The 24,889-nt window shown below is 41.2% G+C and overlaps 1 non-coding gene across 1 annotated transcript; it reads right to left on the minus strand.

The window, feature by feature from the left end:
* Positions 1–687: 687 nt before the first annotated feature.
* On the minus strand, positions 688–794 carry LOC141637061 (small nucleolar RNA R71). The gene has a single exon (XR_012541624.1). It is a non-coding gene; the product is annotated as a small nucleolar RNA R71 (small nucleolar RNA).
* Between the last annotated feature and the right edge of the window lie 24,095 nt (positions 795–24,889).

Raw genomic sequence — 24,889 nt, forward strand, 5'->3', positions numbered from 1 at the left:
AACTTGATTTAGATTTTCTTATATTGTTATTAGTTGTGTCTTTCTTTGCCTTGGGGAAGTAAAACTCCTCAAGGTATATTCTAATTGATTTTGAGTTGTTTGATATTTTGCATGTCTAGAAGGTCACAAGGTGATTTGTTACCTTTTGATCGTGAAATTGAAAGAACCTTGACAAACAATAGGAGATTTGCTAGGAGGAATATGAGAGGTATTAGTGAGGTTGTGGATACTCAACCAACTATTGAGTTCATTAACCCTTTTGCAAGAGAAGGTGAGGAGAACCCAACACAAAATACCTCACAAAATCAACCTACAATGCCTAAGTTTTCATCACATTCCGTACCCACCGAGGAGAACCTACCAAATGGTACTCCCACACCACAACATTTGACCGGAAATTTTATTGCCAAATCCGCCTTTATCCAATTAGTCGAAAGGATCCAATTTGGGGGGATGCCTAGTGAAGACCCTCATTCTCATATGGAAACCTTTTGTGACTATTGTGATGCGATTTCTCAAACCGGTGTGACTCAAGACGAAATTCGATGAGTCTTATTTCCTTTTTCTCTAATCGGCACCGCGAAACAATGGTTGAAGGGCCTTGATAAGGCCACTCTCGGAATTGATTCTTGGAAGAAGTTGGCTCTAGCTTTCTACAAAAAATTCTACCCACCGGAAAAGACTAAAATGCTAAGAGCTCAAATTACGGGTTTTAAGTAAAGGGATGAAGAATCTTTGTATGAAGCTTGGGAGCGGTTCAAGGGAATTTGTCACTCATGTCCTCACCATGGACTTAGCGAGTGGTTCTTGGTACAACAATTTTGGAACGGTCTATATGAAGATCAAGGAACATTCTCAACATGGGATCAAATGGAATGTTCACCGAAGTTGATGACAATCAAACATGAAACAAGATTGAGGAAATGGCGGTCCATAACTCACAATATAGTAGACCTCGCAAGGCTACTAGAGGAGGAAGGCATGAAGTGGACTCTGTTACTCAATTGGGTGCTCAACTTAGTGCTCACATTGACACAATCAATTTAAAGTTTGAACAAGCTATGGATAGACTTGAAGAAGCCTCAAAATCACCAAAGCATCATGTTAATGCCATGACGGCATCCTCATCAATCCCAAGTGGGATATGTGAGAATTGTGGAACTTTGGGACATGACCAAAGTGAATGTAGGGGAACAAATGAACAAGTGAATGCTTTCCAAGCATACAAGAGTGGTACCCCTTATTCCAACTATTACAATGAAAACACCAAGTTTCATCCAAATCTCTCATACAAAAGCCAAAATGTTCAAAACCCTCAAACAACATACACCCCACCTCCCATGAGAAACCAAAATAAAAGACCCTTTTACAACCAAAACCAAGGTTACCAAAACCAAAATCCATACAATTACCAAAATGACCAAGGTTTTGATGTTCAAAAAGCGGTCCTCCAAATGCAAAAGAATCAACAATAGTTTTTCACTCAAATGCAAAAAGATAGCCAAGCAAAGGAAACCACCATCAACAACATTCTAGCTCACACCAAGATGTTGGAAACCCAATTGACTCAACTAGCATCTTCAAGCTCACAAAGACAAAAGGGGCAATTACCACCTCAAAGTAATCCTCCAAGACATGAAACGGTTAGTTCCATTCACGTGAGAAGTGGTACAAGGTATGAAGCACCGAAGAAGCAAGTTGAGGATGAAGTTGTGGAAGCAAGTGATAAGGAAGAAATTGTGCAAAACTCGAAAGATGGAGAATCATCAAAAGAAGAAATTTCAAAGAAAAATGAAGACAAGGTTAAGGAGAAGGAGCCCATTGTGATTAGACTTCCTTTTCCAAGTCGTCAAGCCAAGCCCAAATTTGATGACCAACTTGGAAAGTTTATGGAAATTGTGAAGAATTTGAAAGTCTCAATTCCTTACACGGAATTAATCAATCACGTGTCGGCCTATGCGAAATACATGAAAGACATCCTCACAAAGAAGAAGTCGATCCGGAAACTTGAGACTATCGCCTTCACTAAGGTGAGTAGTGCAATACTTCAAGGGAGTTCACCTCCAAAACTAAAGGATCCGGGAAGCTTCTCAATACCGTGTACCATTGGCGACACCATGATCAACAAAGCCTTATGTGATCTAGGAGCTAGTGTGAGTGTTATGCCGTAGTCGGTGAGTAAAAGGTTGGGGATGGGAGAGCTTAAATGCACCAATATCACACTCCAAATGGCCGATAGATCGACGAAGACACCATTAGGATATGGGAAGATGTCCCCGTACGAATTGGGAAGTTTTTCATCCCGGTGGACTTTGTCATTGTTGATATGGAGGAAGATTCCAACATTCCAATCATTCTAGGAAGACCCTTCTTACACACCGCGGGTGCGGTGATTGATGTAAAACATGGTGAGCTCACTCTAGAAGTGGGAGATGAGAGTATAACTTTTAATCTTGACAAGACTATGAGAGCTCCCCGTTTACATGAACCGTGTTTTATGATCGATCATTATAGTCGGAAGGATGAAAAGAAGAAGTCGGAACTCCAATGGAAGAAGAAAATTGAAGATGCTCCATTCAAAGAGCAAGTGAATTGTGACAAAGAGAGCTTGCAAAGCTCATCAAAGACAAGCAATGAAGAAGATGGCCTCATTGGCCAAGAAAAGGAAATGGGAAAGTTGTCTCCATCAAATCAAGAGATTTTCAATGATCAACTTAATGAAGTATGTGGTCTTTGGGACGACAAATTTGAAGGGATTTTTAATCCCTACATTGGTAATGCCATTGATTAAGACCGACAACAAGGGCCAAAGTATATTGAAGACCTCTATCATGATAATGAACAAGCATTTGATTACTTTTTCAAGGTGTTGAGCAACATCAACAACACCTTGAACATGCCCCCTTGACATCTCATCAAGAATGAGAGTTTGGTGGAGTCCTCCCTAAACCACCATTTGTAAATATTTCTAACACCCTAACTTGCATTTCAATTCTTGTATTGGATTTTTGTTATTTTTGGATCTTTGTACTTTGATCAAGATAATTATCATGTTTGAGAGAAGTGAGGGAGGGACTAATAACTTCAATTAATGTGTAGTGCTTTAGCTTAGTGTGGGGATGGCAATTGCCTAGGCTATCTATGCCTTAGTAGTGTCCCCACAATGAAGAACACGAGATATGAAGAAGAATAGAAAAATGGCAAGGGATTGGCAAAGTACACGGATGGAACTGAATCCGGGTACAAAGGGGTCGAATCCGAGCGGATTCAGGAGAATCCGCCCGTCTTCAGGCAATCCGGGCGTATTGGGTAGAAGACGCCCGTCCCTCTGAGCTGAACTTTTGAAATAATTTTGACTGTCAACGAATCCGGGCGTCCTGCATCCAAATCCGCCCGTCTTCAAAAAACCGCCCGTCCTGAAAGGAAGACGCCCGTCTTCAAAGCTGAAGAAAACAAGAAAAATCCCTGTGAAGGAATCCGCCCGTCTTCTGCAGAAGATGCCCGTCCCGTGTTTGCAAATCCGAGCGTCTACACTGAAAGACGCCCGTCTTTAGGCGAGGATTTCCCAACCCAGAACAGACCAAATCCGGGCGACCCGAGCAGAATCCGCCCGTCTTGCCCCTGCAGTTCAAATTTTTTCGGGTTTTATAAACCCCCTCCCACATTCATTTCTTCATTCCTTCATTCATAACACTACTCATAAACCTCAAAACCCTCATCCTCTCCATCACAAAAACAAGATTCCTCAACAACATTCACCAAAATCAAATCAAAACATCCTTTTAACAACAAATCAATCACTCCTCTTTCAACAAAAATCAAAACCAAGCACAAAATCTTCAACCTTTGAGTCAATTTTTGAATTCATAAAGGCAAAGCCTTTCATCTTTAAATCGATTTGGGTGCAGTAGAAATTGAAGATTTTTCACTCTTTTCTTGGTTAATTCATCAATGGCAAGGACTAAGGGAGCAACAAAGGCAACAAAGGCAAAGGCACTCTCATCAAGGCAAAAGACTCTTCAAGCAAAGAAAACATTGGCTATGGTGGTAGCAAACCCAAACTTGGAAGTGAAACAACAACAACCTCCCATGGAAGCAAAAACATCCTCTACTCCGGAAATTGCTCAACTTTCGAACTATCCGGAGGTAATTTTTATTTCCAAATCCCATAGGGACACTTTTGCCAAGTTTGCTAGGAAATCATTTCTATCCACCAAGTTTATTTGTGAAGATACCTTAGAAAAGTTGGGTGTCCTTGAGCAAACTAGAGTCTTTTTCAAAGCCATGGGGTTGGAGAAATTGTTTGAATCAAAAGAATTGACATACCCCTCCCTTACCTTAGAATTTTTGAGTTCTTTGAAAGTTAACAAGGTTGAGACCATGGAGACCATCGAGTTTCGTCTAGCTAATGTTAGTAGGCGCATCTCCTTTGAGGAAATGGGTAAAGCTTTGGGTCTTAGTGATTCACCAAGTTATTTTAAGAATGTTGGCAAATATGACCCCGACCCTCTTTGGGAGGCGATTTCCGGAAGGAAATTTGAAGACTTTCATGCCAGTCGCGCTCTATTAGTCCACCATCCGGGCATTAGAGTGTGGCACAAGGTCATAGGTAACACCATCATTGCAAGAAAAGACACCAACCATTTCACCAAACTCGATTTTGTTCTTCTTGAGTCGGCTTTGAACGTTGGTAGGGAATTCACCAAGCCTTTCAACTCTCTAAGGCCCTTCGTGGATAGATGGTTATATATTGATTGTGGGAAGAAAGGCACCACCATTATTGTGAATGGAGGCCTAGTCACTATCCTAGCCAAATACTTTGATCCAAACTTCAACAAAGATAACAAGTATGAGGCGAAAGAAGGTGGTCATCTCATTGATATTAATACTATGATATACAAGTACAAGTGGGTTACCCATAACCCTCTTGACACCAAGTATGGATGGCTCACTAGTGAGGCTAGATCTTTCACTTTGCCTTCAAAGATTTGTCGATTGAGTGTCCACCGAACCAACTATCTACTTCCCCTATCAAAAGAGGCCGAGTATATTATCCAACAACAAAAGGCTGAAATTGAAATGCCCTCCTCTTCCATTGTCACACCACCCTACCCTTTCGAGTACCAAGAGTTCAAGCCGGAAGGTATTGAAGCAAGAAATGATTATTTGACTCTTCTCATGCAAGAGATGCACAAGCAAGCTTTCGAGGATCGTAAAAATGCTTACTTAGCCCAATATCCACCCCTCTTACATTTAGCTAGGCAAGGACTACTTGACCCTTCATGTCCTTTGCCTAGTTGGGCGGATAGGGAAGTCCTATTTCCGAGTGCATCTGGGGTTGTTCCGGGTGATAATGAGGTTGTTGGTAATGAAGAGGTTGATGATAACATTGATGAAGAAGCTACTGAATAAGAAGAAGAGGATGATGAGCAAGGTGAAGAAGAAAGTGAAGGAGAAAGTGGTGATAAGACCACTTCTAGTGAGGAAGATGATGATAATGATGATTTGATGGAAGATTAGCAAGCTTTAGAGGCTCCTACCCTCTTGAGGTTTGTCTATTTCTCTCTTTGTTCTATTTATTTTTCTTGATCATTGTTGGAGTAGTCCTAGCACCATTGAGGACTAACACCTCGGCCCCATTGAGGTGTTCTCATTTTATTGTTCCCACCTTTCAAAATCCAAAATGACAAAATTAGTTTCATGCATTGCATAGTGTGTGCATGAACTACACCTATCCTTGGACATTAGCAATAATGTCTAGATCGGTTTGGGGAAGTTAATGCATACACAACGGGAGGTAATCTAAATTATCCTCTCTGTCATAAACAAAAACCATGCATCATGTAGTGTAGATTAGTGTAGCTTGCATTTAGTGTAGAAATCATGCATCATGTTCGCATAATTTCCCATCATTTTGGCCATTGAGGACAATGCCCATATTAGTGTGGGGATGGGGAATTCTAACTTAACTTTTATTCAAAAATCCAAAAAATTTGAAAAATTTCGAAAAACCATAAAAATTTGAAAATTGAAAAACCCAAAAACATGTTTATTTCTTTGGTAGTATAGTTATGTATATATTATATATATTGTATATTGTTTGTTCTATCCTTGTTCACATTGATTGACTACGCCACATCCGAGACATGAGGATCATGAAGACCGCATGGTATGATCTTTCCAATCTCCTTTTTCCTATTTATGTTAATGACTATGTGGCTTTATTTTGATTAATGCGGTATAATAATGTGAACTTAGGACTTGCATTTAGTTTATATGTCATATTAGTTGATAGAATCACTTGCATTAGGATAGATATATAATAGTTGCATCATGGCATGTAGTTGCATTTAGATAAAACATTTTGAAAAGTGCCTAATTGAGAACTTTGACAAGAGCAACTAAGCCATTACAAATACTTTTTTCAACTTAAGACTTCGCCTACTAGAATGGTTGTAAAACATCCTAGGTTGTGTCATACTAGAGTCTTTTGACCCATGACCCAAAGCCTAGTCAAGGGTTTGCATGTGAGTCACCTATCCAACCCCGTGATGCGATGTGGACTTGGTTAACTTGTCTAGGTGACCTTGATTGACCTTGTGGTAAGGCAACCCAAAAATACTTTATATCAATAAGTTTGAAGTGCTCATTTCGAAAATTTTGTCATGTGGAAGTAATTTATTGCTAAGGAAACCTCAAATGTTATGAAATGTTGAAATGTTGTGAAATTTTAGTTATTTTGATGGAGGCGTACCACTTCGATGTGCTTTGGAGAGGGATCCATTGAATTGGGCCCCCACACGGTTGTGAATTCGACCGCCCATAGACAGAGTGACTATCACCCCGAAAAGCTATTCTCTAGAGGTTAACCGGTTGCCTAATAAGCGATTGGCGAAAGCAAAGGACACTAGCCCGGAAGGGACAAACCCCATCTTAAATTTTTGAAATGTGAAAGTTAAATGAGGACAATTTTGAATACTAGTCATATCCACCCTTGTTTATAAAGATTTGAGCATTTCATTCCCAAAAAGCCTTTTGTCAAACCACTTTGTCGAGCTTGGGACGATCCATGACCTTTACTTTTGTAGAGAATTCGAGACTTGTCATGTCATATGCTACTAGCATCATAGGGATCATCATTCCACCACCATCCGATCGATCTTGACGAAAGCATTTGGAAATTAAGGACGAAATTAGTCTAGTTTAACACCATTTGGAGGTGATTTAGTGCCATCCTCTTAGCATTAGTAATTTGTTGAACTAGTATTTGTGAAGGATTATATACTCTTAAATTTGTTCTCTCTTGGTTGCCTCCGCCACTTGATGAGGAAGTGGCTATTCCTTTTGTAGATGCATCCATTATTTGATTTTGTGTGCTTAATGTTTGGATGTGTTGCCATTTTGGCAAGACCCACCTTGCCTTGCAAGAAGGCATCCTACCTTATGGTTGTCTTGTTGTGAGTTGAAGGGGCGGAGTGAGACCCGCTAATTGTCTCATATCGGCTATGTTATTAGGTTAGTTTAAATAATGGTCCAAGTCTTTGTCACCTCTTTACTCGGGACAAGCAAAGGTTCGGTTTGGGGATATTTGATGTGACCATAATTAGCGCATATTTAGCCCCCGAATTAGCCTTGTTCCCAAGCTTTTTAGTGCATATTTGGGTCATTTATTGTCTTTAGTTCTTTGTTTTGCATATTCTTTGAGATTTTGATCCCTTGGTAGGAAAGGAGTGCAAATCTTGCATTTTCATGGCAAAACGAGACTAAATTGATTGAATTCAATGACCAAGCATCAAGGAGAGACAAGATTAGAAGGCCTTTGTACATATGATAGTAGATGAGCAATGTTGAAAAAGGATCCTTGCATCCCCGAGGAAATCCCCAAGAATTTTATGAAGAAAAGGGAAGAAAAGAAGAAGAAACAATGCTGAGCTACAATCCGAGCGGATTGCCTTGAATCCGCCCGTCCTCCAAAGCACAATCCGTACGTCTTCTGCCAAAGACGCCCGGGTTAGCAGCCACCAGAATCCGCCCGGATTCCCTTGAAGACGCCCGTCTTCCCGTGCTACAATCCGCCCGTCCCGACACCAATACGCCCGGATTCCAGCCCAGCACGAATTCGTCTCTTCATGCTTTAAAGAAAGAAGCCCTTCTTTCGAAAAATACCGTCTTCTCCCTGCTCAATCTAAAAAGTGTAATTACTAGTTTAACCTTTAGTTAACCCTAATGCATCCACCTAATTTCAACTATAAATACCCCATTAGTCTAATTAGAAGAGCATGTTCTTCTTATCAATTATTAGAGTAGTTAATATCAATCAAATCTCTCTTTAGTATTGTAATCAACAATTAATCAAGTTTTAATACAAGTTTTATTTCCTTAATCTCTCTTTTGTTCATCCTTTATTTTGGGTAATTGAAGATTATTTGGGTTATTATTGGGAGATTGACAACCTCTCAATCAAGCATCAAATACTTCTTTTATTCTTTGCTTTATTATTGGAATCATTAGTAGGTATAATTCTCTTAATCTCATTTTTAATTATTGTTAATTACTTTCATTTATTCATCATGTTTCCTTTTGTTGGTATGATTGACAACCTTGCTAGCATGATCAACATGATAATGAGTGAGTAGTGACCTAGCTAAGGTTAATGGGTAATTAGGGGAAACCAACATGGGAAATGATTCATGCTTAAATTAATATGCTTTCATGGTTTATTTGCTTGCTTGTTTTGATCTCAACTCATGCACATGTTATGTTTGATGAAATGTGAGCCTATGAATCCTTGCATTTTTTACCCATCACCTATCTTTTCAATGAGACTTGTAAGACATAAACCAACTCGAGTCTCATTAGACCATGCATGTTGTTGAGTAGGAAAGACTAAGTCGACTTGTAGGTGTTGTACAATCTAATCGATTCGGCTCCGGGACCCAAACTTTCCTAGGATTGTAAGATATAACCCAACTCAATCCATCACAACAATAATTGCTTGCTTATAATTTGAGAACATGTTTGTATGATCAATTCCCATGATTCCCCTATGACCCCATGACACCCTAGTGTTTTTTATCAATTGTTTACAACCCTTTTAATTCATCTTGCTTATTTATTTTCATTGCTATTTAGTTAGTGACCTTCTACATCAACCCAAATTGTGACACCCCTAAGACACCACTAGTTTCAATAGAAATCTCATCTCAATTCCCGTCCCTTGGGATCCGACCTTTACTTGCCTCTTTACTAATTGTAGAGTTGTTTGTGAAGTTATAAATTGTGTTTTCATTCGGACGTGACCCAACGACAACATCTATTCAATTGTGAACACGAAACGGACCGATCAAAAATATTCTCTTGGACAAGGGTATCTTGAGCGGGCACCTTCTGTTGACGCCCCATTTGCCTCATGAGCCTTTTAGGATAAATGAAGGAAGCAACCTTCAAACCCACCACCATCAAAGAACGAGGACTAGCACCCAAAGCGGGCAACTCCGTGAAGGATCTCAAGTGCCACCATGGCACCACCCAATGCATGTGAGGACCACCCTCCTCCGACAATCTTGCGGCCTAATAAGCCTCGGTAGAAGCAAAACTATCCGAGTACAATTTCTTCCTCATGGTAAGGTGACGGAAGGAATAAGAAGAAGAATCAACCGGAGGCTCTACATACCTTAGCCTCTCCAATAGCCACACTTGGAGGATCCTTAGGGACCTAAATGAAAGAGCTTCTCCGAAAGAACCTTCCTTGTCCAAAGCCTGGATGATCTCTTCAAGCACTAACCATGATGGATATCTACCATGCTCCATTTGCTCAACCACATGTATAAAGGTCATTCTATCATAGCATTTCGGCCCCTCCTTCTTCAAAGCATCGACAAAGAGGTATACATGGACAAGGCAAAAGGCAAGAGCCCTTCTCCTAGCCACCTCCGAAACATTGGCATCTAATCGGCTGGAAAAGATGTTGATGAGAGCTAACATATCCACACCATGTGGAGGAAGAAGGAAGTTCACTTGACTTGTCGACAAACCCAACATTGAACGAAATTTCTCCTTATAGCAAAACCGAGTCGGAGGAAGCACCGGAACACAACCCGGCCACCCACCAATGGCTCCAACTTCTTAGGCTAGTGGACAAATTTCACCTTTCGGGAAAACGAAAACATGGTGTTTCGAATCCCAAAACCGAGAACATGCTTCGAGAAATGAGGATTGCACCTTGACTTGACGGAGCACCAACAATTGACCAACTCCCATGCAAATGAGTTGATACTTTTCGGGAGGCGACAAATCCCGGCATCATTGTCGCAACGCATTCTCAAAGGCATTCATGAAATATTTTTGTGGAAGAAGAAGAAGAGGTTTTATAGAGATGTTTTTGTGTTTCGGATGATGAAACAATGAAGCACAAACATCACAGTTTATACAAAAACAATCAGCACGTTTTTCATAAAAAGGGGAGAGCTGGCTCCCATCGCCAGGCTGCTCGCGCCTCTTTAGGCCTCCCCCAGGATTCTCGCTTTGACTTGTCTCTTTCCACTTGTGTTTTCTCCTAACACCTCAAAACTCCCGCCAGAACGCTTGCGCCTCTTCGGGATGATCCAGAACATTTTGTGTTTCCTCACACTCATATTTCCTTGTTTTCGCGTTTTACGAAATCCGACACGGTATCCATGACGCAGCTTTAAACATACGGATTTTTCTTTCTTTTTTTAAGGAGGGAAACGCTAGTCGCCCTGATCCGCGACGGATCGTTTCCATGTGAGTCAAAATTCCGAAATGTTTTCGCTTTTTCGCAATTTTCCATCAAAATGAAAATCGAAAATTGATAACACGACCTCAGTTTTCCTCAAAAATTCAAGCGCTCACAAATTCGAGTCTTGACCTCAAAAATCAAATCAAATACACTCATACAAATTTTTTCTAAAATTATTCCTTGACGGATTGAGTTTGAAATTTTTGGAGTCACAAATCAATTTCAACAATTTCAATGCAATTTAATTCAAGACACGAGTTAATTGCTCAGTTATCAAATTAATTCCTTTTGAATTCCAAACGTGACGACTTGTCGCGGAATGTTTCAAAATTCATTTCATTTTTCAAAATTCAATTTTAACTTCAAGTCATCTTGGTTAATTTTGTATGCATTTACGTGTTTACGTTTATGCTGTGGGAAATAATCTGTATACTTCCCTTAATTTAGAAGGATTATAATGAATTTAAAAATGATGATTAAAGGTCATGAACAAAATACATAAACAAAGTATAAAGGATTCAGAATTAACCTTCGGTCCTAGTAAAATTGGTCTAAGAACAATATCAAAATTGATATTCGCCTATCAGTTGCACCCAAGATGATATGAGATATGCCCTATTGATTGTGCTAGAATCGAACTAAAATTTTCTGTAAAATTTAGTTGTTTTTGTGTTTTTCTGATGAGAGAGATGAGGCAAGGTCAAGGAAAAGAATTAGGGTAGAAAAATTCTCTCCCTTTCTTTCTTATACTGGCCGAAAATTAGGATGAATAATACTTTCCTATTTTCGGCCCAACTGACCGAAATAAGGAGTATATTCTCCTTATTTTTGGTCTTTCCAAAAATATATAAAATGTGTTGAATTGTCATCTAGTGAGGATCGAACCCATGACCTCTTTGTATGTGTACCCTCACTATTACCACTATGACACATTCATCTTGTTGATATTAAATATAACTAATTATATTTAATTACGAATTAACAGATTAATTCGTCCAAGCAAGCATTACATATATTTAATTAAATATAACTTATTATATTTAATTTACGAATTGACAGTTAATTCGTCTCAACTAATATTATTTAATTTTCATTAAATAATTATCTCATCAACACATTGACTAACTTTTTAGTCATATTGGGCATCAATGTGATTATATTTCTATAACCACATTTCTCAAACACATCCTATAGGTGTGACCTTTAGGGACCAGTTGATCACCGCCATCTGTATGTTAATAACGTCAAACTTTCTAGCAAGCCAACCGTTATTAGGTAAACCTTAATCAACTGATTAATATACGAAGTATACCCTTGTGAACCTGTAAGAGATTTATAAATGTTATCACACTAATTTGTGGAGGACACAAGCTCCAACAAACTCCCACTTGTCCTCACAAGTGTATGTGCGATAACCGATTCTCATATCCTATAAAAATTTTCCCACTCAATGTAAAACAATTTGCAAATCCGAATTCACAAAGGGTGTTTTTTTACAAGCGATCAATATCAAGAGTGGTTTCCCCGACTAGAGAGTAACTTAACTGATAAACGAATCAACATTCGAGCATGGCCATGCATTTCAGTTACAACTCCTCGAGTGGCCCTGAGAAATAACTATACCTGATAAGGGTTGGATATTTTCCTCAACTCGAATCCTGCAGATGTAAGCACGGTATGAAATGACCCAGAAAAAATCTACTTAGCCTCTAGTTACGGCAGACCGTGAGAAAGAAACCAAAGTCACCCAAAAACTGCCTTAATCTCAAGAGACAGTCGATAGTCAAAAGAATCGACTCTAGAAAAACAATGGATGTCCTATCCACGACCGGCCTGGCACCGAATGTTTTTAAACATTTTGGACTCCATTACGTTGTCACAAAAAGTTGTCCTAAGAGGTATCGTCATAATCTCGCATCTGTAATCAATCAGTCAACCGTTTGACTTATGGCTCGTTGAACCCACCATCAATCGACTGCACAATATAATAGCCGGAGTTATCAGCTCACATTGGCGATTACGGACCAAAACAAATATAATGTAATTCAGTTCACTTTGTGGCGTTCAAAGTTGGCAGTACAATCCACATGAAAAACAAAATATTATATATATATATAACGATGAAGTTAAAAATAGTATATGAAAAAGATAATGTATCAAATCCATAATCAAGTACTACAACTCAGGAACATGTTTATTTCCCATGGAATTAACATGCCCTACATGCTTATCATAATTCAACGGTTTGGTGAGAGGATCTGCGATGTTATCATCCGTCGCAATCTTGTCAATCACTATCTCTTCTTGTTCCACGTAATCACGGATCAGGTGAGCCTTCCGAAGTACATGTCTAGATTTGTTGCTAGACTTTGGCTCCTTAGCCTGGAAGATGGCACCTCTATTGTCACAATAGATGGTGATCGGGTCATTCGAACTAGGAACTACCGAAAGCCCTTGTAAGAATTGACGCATCCATATCGCTTCCTTTGCTGCCTCCGAAGCGGCATAGTACTCGGATTCAGTAGTAGAATCTGCTACAACACTCTTGGAACTCTTCCACCGACCGCGGCACCATTCGTGAGTGAAGACGAACCCGGACTGAGATTTTGAATCATCTCGATCCGTTTGGAAGCTAGCATCTGCGTAACCTGTTGCGCATAGCTTAGTATCGCCTCCATAAGTCAATACCCAATCCTTAGTCCTCCGTAGGTACTTGAGGATATTTTTGACTGCTATCCAGTGTGTTTCACCTGGAGTCTTTTGGTACCGACTCGTCATACTCAATGCATATGCCACGTCTGGACGTGTGCATATCATGGCATACATGATCGATCCTATTGCAGATGCATAAGGAACACGACTCATGCGCTCTATTCCTTCAGGCGTCGTGGGTGACTGAGACTTGCTCAACTGCATCCCAGTCGTCATAGGAAGGTTCCCTTCTTGGAGTTGGTCATGCTGAACCTTTCAAGAACCTTATCCAAATAAGACTCCTGACTAAGTGATAACGTCCGTCGTGATCTATCTCGGTAGATACGAATTCCCAAAATGCGTTGTGCCTCACCCAGATCATTCATCTGGAAATGGTTCTTCAACCATTCTTTAACCGAAGATAGGAGAGGAATGTCATTCCCAATCAAGAGTATGTTATCGACATACAATTTCAAGAATACAATCTTGCTCCCACTCGACTTGATATATAAGCATGGTTCTTCGACCGATCGAGTGAAACCATACTCTTTTATCACTTGGTCGAAACGATGATTCCAACTCCGAGAAGCTTTCTTAAGTCCATAAATGGAACGCTTAAGCTTGCATACTTTCTTAGGATGCTCAGGATCTATGAAACCTTCGGGTTGCACCATGTACAACTCTTCCTCCAAATAACCGTTTAAGGAGGCGGTTTTCACATCCATTTGCCAAATTTCATAAACATGAAATGCGGAAATCGCTAAGATTATCCGAATGGAACGTAGCATGACTACAGGTGAAAAAATCTCATCATAATGCAATCCGTGCACTTGAGTGAAACCTTTTGCCACAAGTCGTGCCTTATAGATATCTGGTTGCGCGTCTACAGAATGCTTTATTTTGTAAAGCCATTTGCACTGTAGAGGTTTTACCTTATTAGGTAAATCAACTAGATCCGATACGTTATTCTCATACATGGAGTCCATCTCGGATTGCATGGCTTCAAGCCATAGCTTTGAGTCGGAACAGGCCATAGCACCTTTATAGGTTGCGGGTTCATTACTTTCCAGAAGTAAAACGTCATTCTCCTCGACCATACCAATGTATCTGTCCGGAGGATGAGAGTCTCTACCCGACCTCCTAGGTTCCTCAGGAATATTAACCGTATCATCAGTTGGAGGTACAGCTTCCTCCATCTATTCCTCGGTTGTTGGTTCTGGAATCTCCGACAGCTCGAAGGTTCTATTACTCGTCTTGTTCTCGAGAAATTCTTTCTCTAAGAACGTCGCACTAGCCGCAACAAAAACTCGATGTTCGGTAGGCGAATAGAAGTAATGACCAAATGTTCCTTTTGGATAACCTATAAAGTATGTCTTGACCGATCGCGGGCCGAGCTTATCCTCATGTCTCCACTTGACATAAGCCTCGCAGCCCCAAACCCGAATAAAGGACAAGTTAGGGACCGTTCCCTTCCAGATTTCATATGGAGTCTTGTCGACAGCTTTAGACGAACTTCGGTTAAGTATAAGAGCGGCTGACAAAGAGCATAACTCCAATAAATGAATCGCACTACCGTGTGACTCATCATGGATCGAACCATATCAAGTAAGTTTCGATTTCTCCGTTCGGACACACCATTCAATTGAGGTGTTCCAGGTGGAGTTAACTGCAAAACGATTCCACAGTCTTTCAGGTGTTGATCAAACTCATTTGAAAGATATTCGCCACCCCGATCTGAACGGAGTGCTTTAATCTTTCTATCTAGTTGGTTCTGTACCCTATTCTGGTATTCCTTGAATTTCTCAAAGGACTCACTTTTATGCTTCATTAAGTAGACATATCCGTATCTACTCAAATCGTCCGTGAAAGTGATAAAATATCTATAGCCATCTCTAGCGGTAATTGACATAGGTCCACATACGTCCGTATGTATGAGTCCTAATAGGTCACTAGCGCGCATTCCAACACCTTTGAAGGAAATTCGAGTCATCTTGCCAATGAGACATGATTCACACGTGCCATATGTAGAAAAATCGAATGCGGGAATAGTCCCATTATCGACGAGTTTCTTCACGCGTTTCTCAATTATGTGTCCCATTCGACAATGCCATAGATAGGTTTGATCTTTGTCACCAACCTTTAATTTCTTATTATTCATGTGTAATACTTCTGTGGTTTGATCTAAGATGAAAATTCCATTCATGGAAATTGCTTTGCCATAAATCATTTCATTAAAAGAGAAAATACAACTATTATCCTTTATTGAAAATGTAAAACCGTCTTTAGCAAGTACGGAAACAGAAATAATGTTCTTAGATAAACTGGGTACATAGTAACAGTTATTTAAAAATAACTCAAAACCACTAGGGAGTTGGATTACATATGTTCCCTTCGAGGCAGCAACAACTCGTGCTCCATTCCCGACTCGCAGGTCCACATCACCTTTTTCGAGAGGTATGATGTTCTTTAGGCCCTGCAAATGATTACGCAGATGAGAACCACAACCAGTATCTAGTACCCAAGTTCCGAAACTTGCATGGTTAATCTCAATCATATGAATATAAGATGACATACCAACAGAAACGACGCGGCCTGCCTTGATGTCCTCACGGTAGACGGGACAGTTCCTCCTCTAATGTCCAGTCTTGTGACAATGGTGGCACTCTATGTCACCGCCCTTGCTCTTTGCCTTGCCATGTGAGCCACTAGTCTCACCAGGCGCACTCTTACCGTTTACTGGCTTCTTAAACTTTGGCTTACCTACAGCTAGGTCGCCATGAGCCTTGCCCTTACCTTTACCTTTTTTGTATATATTATCTTTAGTCCATCATAATCACGAGAAACTCTTCGGACTATGATGTTGAGGTAAACTAAGTCAACACAACTACTTACCCAACGTAGAAGGGGTCATATTAGGCCTACCGACGAAGAAGGGATTCATAGATGTTTGCCCTTATAAAGACTAATCTCAATTTCCGTTTTAGAGGAAGATCCCATCAACTTTATTTTAATTCATTTTAAGTGAACTAAAAACTAGCATGCGAGAATGAATAAACTAAGGTGATGGCTTATAGACTGTGACATTTGCATGTCCATGAAAACTAACATACAACCTATATGAGTCAATTTTCATGCATTTTAGAAGTAGGTGGTTTGGTTTTAGGCGGAATATGATGCTATTACTAACATGTGAATGAAAAGCAATAATAATGAAAAACGTAAAAAATAGTAAAAGTCCTAGTGTGGCCTATCCTATCAAAATGAACAATAAATACAAGTTTGGAATCCATCCTTGGACCCTAGAAGCTTGTCTTGATGTTCCATCTTGATCCATGTAGCGGGAGTGAGCTTGAATCTTCATCTTTAGTCTTCTTTGAAATTACAATAAATAAAATTACATAATTGACCTATTTATTACATCTTTAATTTCAAAACCCAAAACTAAAACAAAGGAGATTCGAGATCTCATAATTACATAAAAAATCATGTTTCCTTCATTATGAAAACATAATTTGACTAAGGCCACACTAAGTAATACAAATTACAACCGATTGCAAAATTAAATACGTAAATAAAATTCATTCATTCGATTCATTCAACAAAATTAAAAGCATCAACTAAAATAAATTAAATATACATGACACAATTCCTTAATTATGTTGATTAATTTATCCAAACCACCTATTTTAAATTAAATTAAGTGACAATTCCGCAATTAATCACATTAATTTCAATATTAATCCATATTAAACTTGTAATATGAATTCTATCCGTCAAAATTTTAAACTGCTTTGAAATAAATCGGTATTGTTAAAATGAGAACCGTTTCACAATTTATAATTGGCCAAAATAAAAAAAAACTACCTTTTTTTTCTTGTTTGGTCTCGGCTGAACCAAATAAAAGAAATTTTTTTTTTATTATTAAAATCCCAGCTCTCGGCTGGAAAAAGAAAACAGCCAAATTTTTTTTTTTTTTTTTATATATCCGGCAATCGGAAAAAAAAAACAAAAACTTTCTCTCCTTTTTTTTGATTCGGCAATTTAAAAAAATAACCCAAAACCAGGTTTTTTTTTTCACGGCAACCCTAAAAAAAAGGAGCCGTCAAAACTATTTTCCTTTTACGGCATAAAGCCCTAATACAAAAATTGATGAAGAACAAAGTTTACAGTAGTTAATATAACATGGTTTAGCAAATGAATTAACAAGCATGATTAATCTTATATGCTAAAACTATATAGCAAAAACAAGTTCTTGTATCATCAACATGACGATTATATTTGCATTTTAACTTAAATCTGCATTAAATCAAAATCTACCAATTCTTCATATGATGATTTTAACTGGTTAAAACAATGATATGATATAAGGAAATTGGAAATAAATCATCAAGCAAAAGAAAAACGAAAGAAAAATTAAGAAAACTCACGGCCAAAAAAAAAAACTTCAGCCGAATTTTTTTTTTTTTCGGAAATATGTCAATGTTTACATACAAAATTTATGAAAATCATCAAAATCAAAATTCGTGGCCTAGTGCTCTGATACCACTTGTGGGAAATAATCTGTATACTTCCCTTAATTTAGAAGGATTATAACGAATTTAACAATGATGATTAAAGGTCATAAACTAAATACATAACCAAAGTATAAAGGATTCAGAATTAACCTTCGGTCCTAGAAAAATTGGCCTAAGAACAATATCAAAATTGATATTCGCCTATCAGTTGCACCGAAGACGATATGAGATATGCCCTATTGATTGTGCTAGAATCGAACTAAAATTTTCTGTAAAATTTAGTTGTTTTTGTGTTTTTCTGATGAGAAAGATGAGGCAAGGTCAAGGAAAAGAATTAGGGTAGAATAATTCTCTCCCTTTCTTTCTTATACTGGCCGAAAATTAGGATGAATAATACTTTCCTATTTTCGGCCCAACTGACCGAAATAAGGAGTATATTCTCCTTATTTTTTGTCTTTCCAAAAATATATAAAATGTGTTGAATTGTCATCTAGTGAGGATCGAACCCATGACCTCTTGGTATGTGTACCCTCACTATTACCACTATGACACATTCATCTTGTTGATATTAAATATAACTAATTATATTTAATTACGATTTAACAGATTAATTCGTCCAAGCTAACATTACATATATTTAATTAAATATAACTTATTATATTTAATTTACGAATTGACAGTTAATTCGTCTCAACTAATATTATTTAATTTTCATTAAATAATTATCTCATCAACACATTGACTAGCTTTTTAATCATATTGGGCATCAATGTGATTATATTTCTATAACCACATATCTCAAACACATCCTATAGGTGTGACCTTTAGGGACCAGTTGATCACCGCCATCTGTATGATAATAACGTCAAACTTTCTAGCAAGTCAACCGTTATTAGGTAAACGTTAATCAACTGATTAATTATACGAATTATACCTTTGTGAACCTGTAAGAGATTTACAAATGTTATCACACCAATTTGTGGAGGACACAAGCTCCAACATATGCATATGCGCTACATGTTGCCTGTTTTCTACACTAACGATGCAGGAACTAGTGCGAAGCAAAAAGGAGAATTGACAGCCGAGAGCGCTCCTCCGAAACACAACACAAAAAAGCCAAAAATCACAAAATGAGCCACAATCCAAAAACACATATATACAAACCGCCTCACGCAAAATGTAAATATGTACAAACAAGAGTCCAAGACACGGGCAAGCAACTACAACTACTCAACGCCTCTCGTCGGACCAGTCTCGGTCTCACGAGGAGTCGCCGCCAACGCAGACACTACCACCTGCTCATACTCCCTCTCCGGGGAACTCTCCAGCGTCTCACGCTTCATCTCGACGTGAAGCTCCTCCGCTGCAGCCAATTGAGCCCTCAGAGAAGCAATCTCCGCATCTCGGCTCCGTAACTCGTCCTCACGATGCCTCAACTCCTGGTACCGATGAGTGATCCCCAACCCCTGGGCCTCGACCATCGACCTAGTTGCATCCAACTCAGCACGAACCCGAGCAAGCTCCGCTAGATCCGCAGTACCCTACAAAGCACAATACAGGTCATGAAGATCTAAAAACGTGAAACGCAACACAAAATACACAAAAACAACACATAAAAGTACTTGAGAAAGCCGAGCCTCCCTCGCAGCCAGGTCACCAGCAAGCGCCCTCCAGCGGTTAGCCATTCGCCACAAAGCCTGATGACTAACGGTCGTCACCTACATTCAAAAATGTCCTTTAATGCAATGCCCGGAAAAATGTTCAAGTCAGGAACTCACCCTCAGAACGCTCAACCTCCACTCAGTACCAACATCGGTCACCTCAGCGACCGCAGGCTCTGGCAGGCGCAACTGTAGCTCCTCACCACCCGGCCCCCGAAAGGTGGTCTCCGCCGGAAAAACTGGAGGCTGAGTCCTCATCAACGCGTCGACCCCCTGAAATTCGGGTCCTCGTCAAAGGTAACAAACCCTCCTATCAAAGGAGACAATGAAAACAAAAGAACAGAGGAAAACATACCTCAATCGGGTACCAGGCAAGCCTCGACAACCGGAAGGTGTCGTAGTCGACGTCCCGCAGCAACATCGCCTCGCCTCCCTAATCGTGAAGGTGCTCCTCAACCTCGTCAGGGGTCAACTCCTGGAACAACACCCTAGGCGGGTCGACCTGTACCACGAAGATCTCAGTAAGGCACTGACGAGCTAAAAGCTCGCCCATGTACCAAACCGACTCGATCGTCGTCTCCAAGTACAAGCGCTGGGAGCTACGAGGCCGCAGACGCTCCCTGACGGCAGCCGGCAAGTCCGTGTAGTGCTCCCAAGGCCACCCTACAAACTGCATTCAGAACAAAGCTACTCTGCCGACTGGGGGCTTCCTAAGATACCTAATCATCCTATCTCTATCTAATTCTATAAAAAAGAAAGAGTAAGGAACAACGACTCACGTCAACAACTCGAAGCTTGTTCACGCGACGCCTGCAGTCCTCGTAAGTCGACTTAGTCCACTTTTTCCGAGCCACCGTCCAAACCTTCACAGCAGGGTAGGTCAAGGGGACACCGCATGTGGTCTCCGGACGCAGGGGGTGAAGTAAGCGTACAACCAAGCCTGTAATCAAACACAGCAAAACACAAATCAGCCAATTTGTCAAAAATTGCCAAAATCAAAATCAAAATCAAACTCAAAAAGAAACTACAAAAAATGCTCGTACCTCCAAGATGAGGCCGGGACCAACCAAAGCAGGGGCACTACCATCGCCCATCGCCTCCGGACGCACCGATGCGTGCATGTACCGGGTGAAACTCGCCAAGGCCGGCTTAACCCAGTCAAACTGACCCAAAGTGTCGAGGTCAGCAAGGAGGGGCAGCACTTTGGTCGACAAGCGCTCACCCTTGTCACAAAAGTATGTGGCACCCAAGAAGTACCACAGCCACAACCGTGCCTCCTGCGCGTCAGCTCTAGCCTCCGCCTCCGGACTCTCCAACGGCGGCGGGGCAACACCTGCCACTCTCTCTCTGATGTGGTCTCTCACATACGAACTAGCGATCAGGTACGGGGTAATGTCAGAAGGCTCAGGCAAAGCAGTACCGATCAGATGAGTAACCGCAGGAGTAGACACTATATCATGTGTCTCGGTAAACTCAACAGGCGTCTCGCCACAAGGGAGGCCGGATATCATGGCGAAATCCTCTAAGGTCACACCGACCTCCCCGAACTCCATGTGGAAAGACGACGTCGTATCCGAGTACCGATCCAACATGGCAAGGATCAGACACAGGTTCGACCTAATCGAAGACCTGTGAATATCCCGCCAAGCGGCCACCAACGGCCCAAAAGCCGACCTCTCTATCAATGCCCTCGTCCCGGCTTGGAGAACGTCGTAAAGGCCCAAGCAGGTAGTAAAGCCCGAGAAAGTCCTCATGGTGCCGATCTCCTAAAATAAAAAACAAATAACGTCAGAATGCCTATTCAGGTCTGACACTTCAAAAGTGACGAAAGTTAAAATCAAGGGACACGACTCACCAAGCCCTCGTGAGCACGGTAGGAGATGTGCATGTCCAGTCGAAGAAACAACTGGCTACCATCGAAGCCCTCGGCCCAAGCAGGCGTCGCCCGTAGGTTCAGCCCCCGCGGGGCTGTAACCCTTCTAGCATCCCAACTCGCGACGTTAGCGTCATCCTCAACTGTCTTCGCCCTCTGTCTCATCTGACCACGAGACTCGACTTGACGGATGGAAGGCCTCTCAACGACCCTAACGATGTTCTGTAACATCTGTCTGGTCGGCCGAGGAGTCCGTCTCCTCATAGAAACCCTTCTCCTGGAGGTACCATCCTCAGACCCGGTCTGAGCTCTCCCAGCACCGGTAGCCCCAACAACGGGCTCCTCACGCTCCTCAACGGCCCTCTCGGCCCCAGCAGTCTCCGCAGGGGGTCCCTTCTCCTCATAAGCATCCTCCACTACCGCGGTGGTTACACTAACCGGAGTACTGACTAGCCCCGTCGCGAACAACTCCTCAAAGGTCGTTGCAAGGGACTCGGCCTGTACCGAACATTCTCCTGCAATCAAAAAATGTCAGCCGAAATTTCGGCATTATGACGGCGCAAATTGGACAAACCCAAAACAAACAAACAACCTGCAAAGCAAATCAAGGGCAACCCCGCCCAAATCCAACCAGACAAAAAAAACAATTCACAAAAACGCACAAAAAAAAAAACGACTCGCCCTTCTTTTCACGCAAAAGACGAGTCAAAACAACCACAACAAAAAACGGCGCCCCACCCACGCAAGGTCCGCCAACAAACCAAAGTACATTCCCAATGCAATGAGGAATTTTTCTACGGCTCAAAAAGGCAATTTCTATGCCAATTTGGATGCAAACCGGTCAAAAATTCAAAAACGACCGCAAAGAGGCAAACGTGATTTTATCACACCTCAAGGCGACCTAAACTACCAATAAGGTCCATTTCGACGCAAACTGACTCAATTCAAGCCCAAACAGGCGCTTATTTTGTCAGACATAAGACCGTCACAAAAGGCAAAAAATTCCAATTTTTTCCACAATACACAACAAAGGTCCACAATGGCAAATACGGTCTTTCCCGACTACAATACAACCTAGTAAGACCCACTACCCAAGCAAATAAACTTGGTATTGTGAGATGAGACGGTTTCTCCACCTCACTCACGTTTTTCGAGCATAGGGAGCGGGAACAGGGACCAAAATACAAAATAAAAGCACCCCTATACTCCTAAACGGGTTTCTAACCTAATGCAATCATCAATTTCACTCGAAATGGGCTCAATCAAAAATGCCCAAATCGATTTTCTAGGGTAAAACTTTCGCCCTAATTCAATTTAGCTAAAAGACCAACAAATTCAAATGGATTCAAGAGGGAATACATACCATGAGATGACATTGTTGATAATAGTACGAATTCAAGCAGGCTAGAAGACCCAACAATGGCGATTTTAGTTTGTTTTGTCGAAATTTGGAGAAGACGAAGGGATGAATGACGAGCAGCCTGGTCTCGCGTCTTTTCTACAAAATAGGGGAGCCCCCTTCTATCGCCAAAGGGCTCGCGCCTCAATGAGGCTTCACCTTGCTTTATTCAGCGAAGTTTGGGTTTTGGCCCAATTTCCTGCGCAAATTCTTCAAAATTCAATGACGCCAATTAAAACTGTCATTTCAAAAATAATAGTGAAATAAAAATTCACTATTTCTTCAAATTTCAAACAAACGGCGATCAAAACAGCCATTTGCCCTTCAATAATAGTGAAAAATTAAAAAGTCGCTATTTTCCTTCAAATTACCACGATGGCAATTAAAACCGTCAATTTCAAAAACAAAATAATAGTGGAAAATTCAAAATTCACTATTTCTTCTATTTTCAATTTCAAGAATAATAGTGAAAAATTCAAAAATTCACTATTTATTCAAATTTCAGACGACGGCAATTAAAACCGTCATTTTCGAAATAATAGTGGAAATTCAAATTTCACTATTTTCACCACGCATGTCAATGGCGGCACATAAACCGTCACTTCAAACATAATAGTGAGGATTCCCAATTCACTATTTCCTTCACATGTCAACGGCGGCACATAAACCGTCACTTGAAAAATAATAGTGAAGATTCCAAATTCACTATTTCTATCACATGTCAACGGCGGCACATAAACCGTCACCTCAGTCGTAATAGCGAAATTTAAAATTTGTTATTTCCTTCAAAAAATTCAAACAAACGACGATTGAAACCGCCACTTCAAATTCAAAAACGAATAGTGAAGATTCCAAACTCGCTATTCCTTCAAATGCCAACAGGGGGCTTCCTCGCCGAACCCGCTTATTTCAAAAAACAGTGATAGTGGAAATTCGAAATTCACTATTTTCACGGCGGCATCATGTGCCCGCTACTTTTAAAACAAGCCTATTCGACGCGGCTATTCTCACGGTCGATTAACCGACCCTTCCCTATGGCTGGCGAGCCTTACAACGCATCGCGGCTGGCGAGCGTTCCTCAAGTACGCGCCCTGGCTGGCGAGCCTTACAACGCATCGCGGCTGGTGAGCCCTCCTCAGGTACGCACCATGGCTGGCGAGCCTTACAACGCATCGTGGCTGGCGAGCCCTCCTCACATATGCCCCATGGCTGGCGAGCCTTACAACGCATCGCAGCTGGCGAGCCCTCCTCATATACCCACCATGGCTGACGAGCCTTACAATGCATTGCGGCTGGCGAGCCCTCCTCATATACGCACTATGGCTGGCGAGCTTTACAATGCATCACGGCTGGCGATCCCTCCTCAGGTACGCACCATGGCTGGCCAGCCTTACAATGTGTCGCGGTTGGCGAGCCCTTCTCATGTACGCACTATGGCTGGCGAGCCTTACTACGCATCGCGGCTGGCGAGCCCTCCTCAAGTACGCACAATGGCTGGCGAGCCTTACTATGCATTGCAGCTGGCGAGCCCTCCTCATGTACGCACCACACCTGGCGAGCCTTTGTCCGCAAACACGTAAGGACGTATCCGAAGATGCCTCAGGTATGACTCCTTCTTATGGCTGGCGAGCCTTTCTACGTAGTCTAACGGACATTAAAAGACCCGCACGGACAGTCGACAGACTCTATACTGTTCCCGACGACAGGTCCTTGGCTCGTATCCTCGAGTCGCATTGGCGTCGCCCTTCCCGACGGCAGGTCCTTGGCCCGAATCCTTTCGAGCCGCCTCGACGTCGCGTGGGTCTCCTGGTTATAATCTTCGATTGACCTGGGGGCTCTACTTTGACTTTCGCCCTATCCAAGCCTCAGTCAAAGTCGGGGCTCTGTAGATACCCAGTATCTGCTGAGACTCCAACAAACACCCGATGATTATCGGACTATAACATGTTTTAGAATCGCGGCGTTTGATCGACAATTTGTGTACAACTTTAC

Source organism: Silene latifolia, chromosome Y (assembly GCF_048544455.1).
Source record: "Silene latifolia isolate original U9 population chromosome Y, ASM4854445v1, whole genome shotgun sequence".
Classification (NCBI taxonomy): Eukaryota; Viridiplantae; Streptophyta; class Magnoliopsida; order Caryophyllales; family Caryophyllaceae; genus Silene; species Silene latifolia.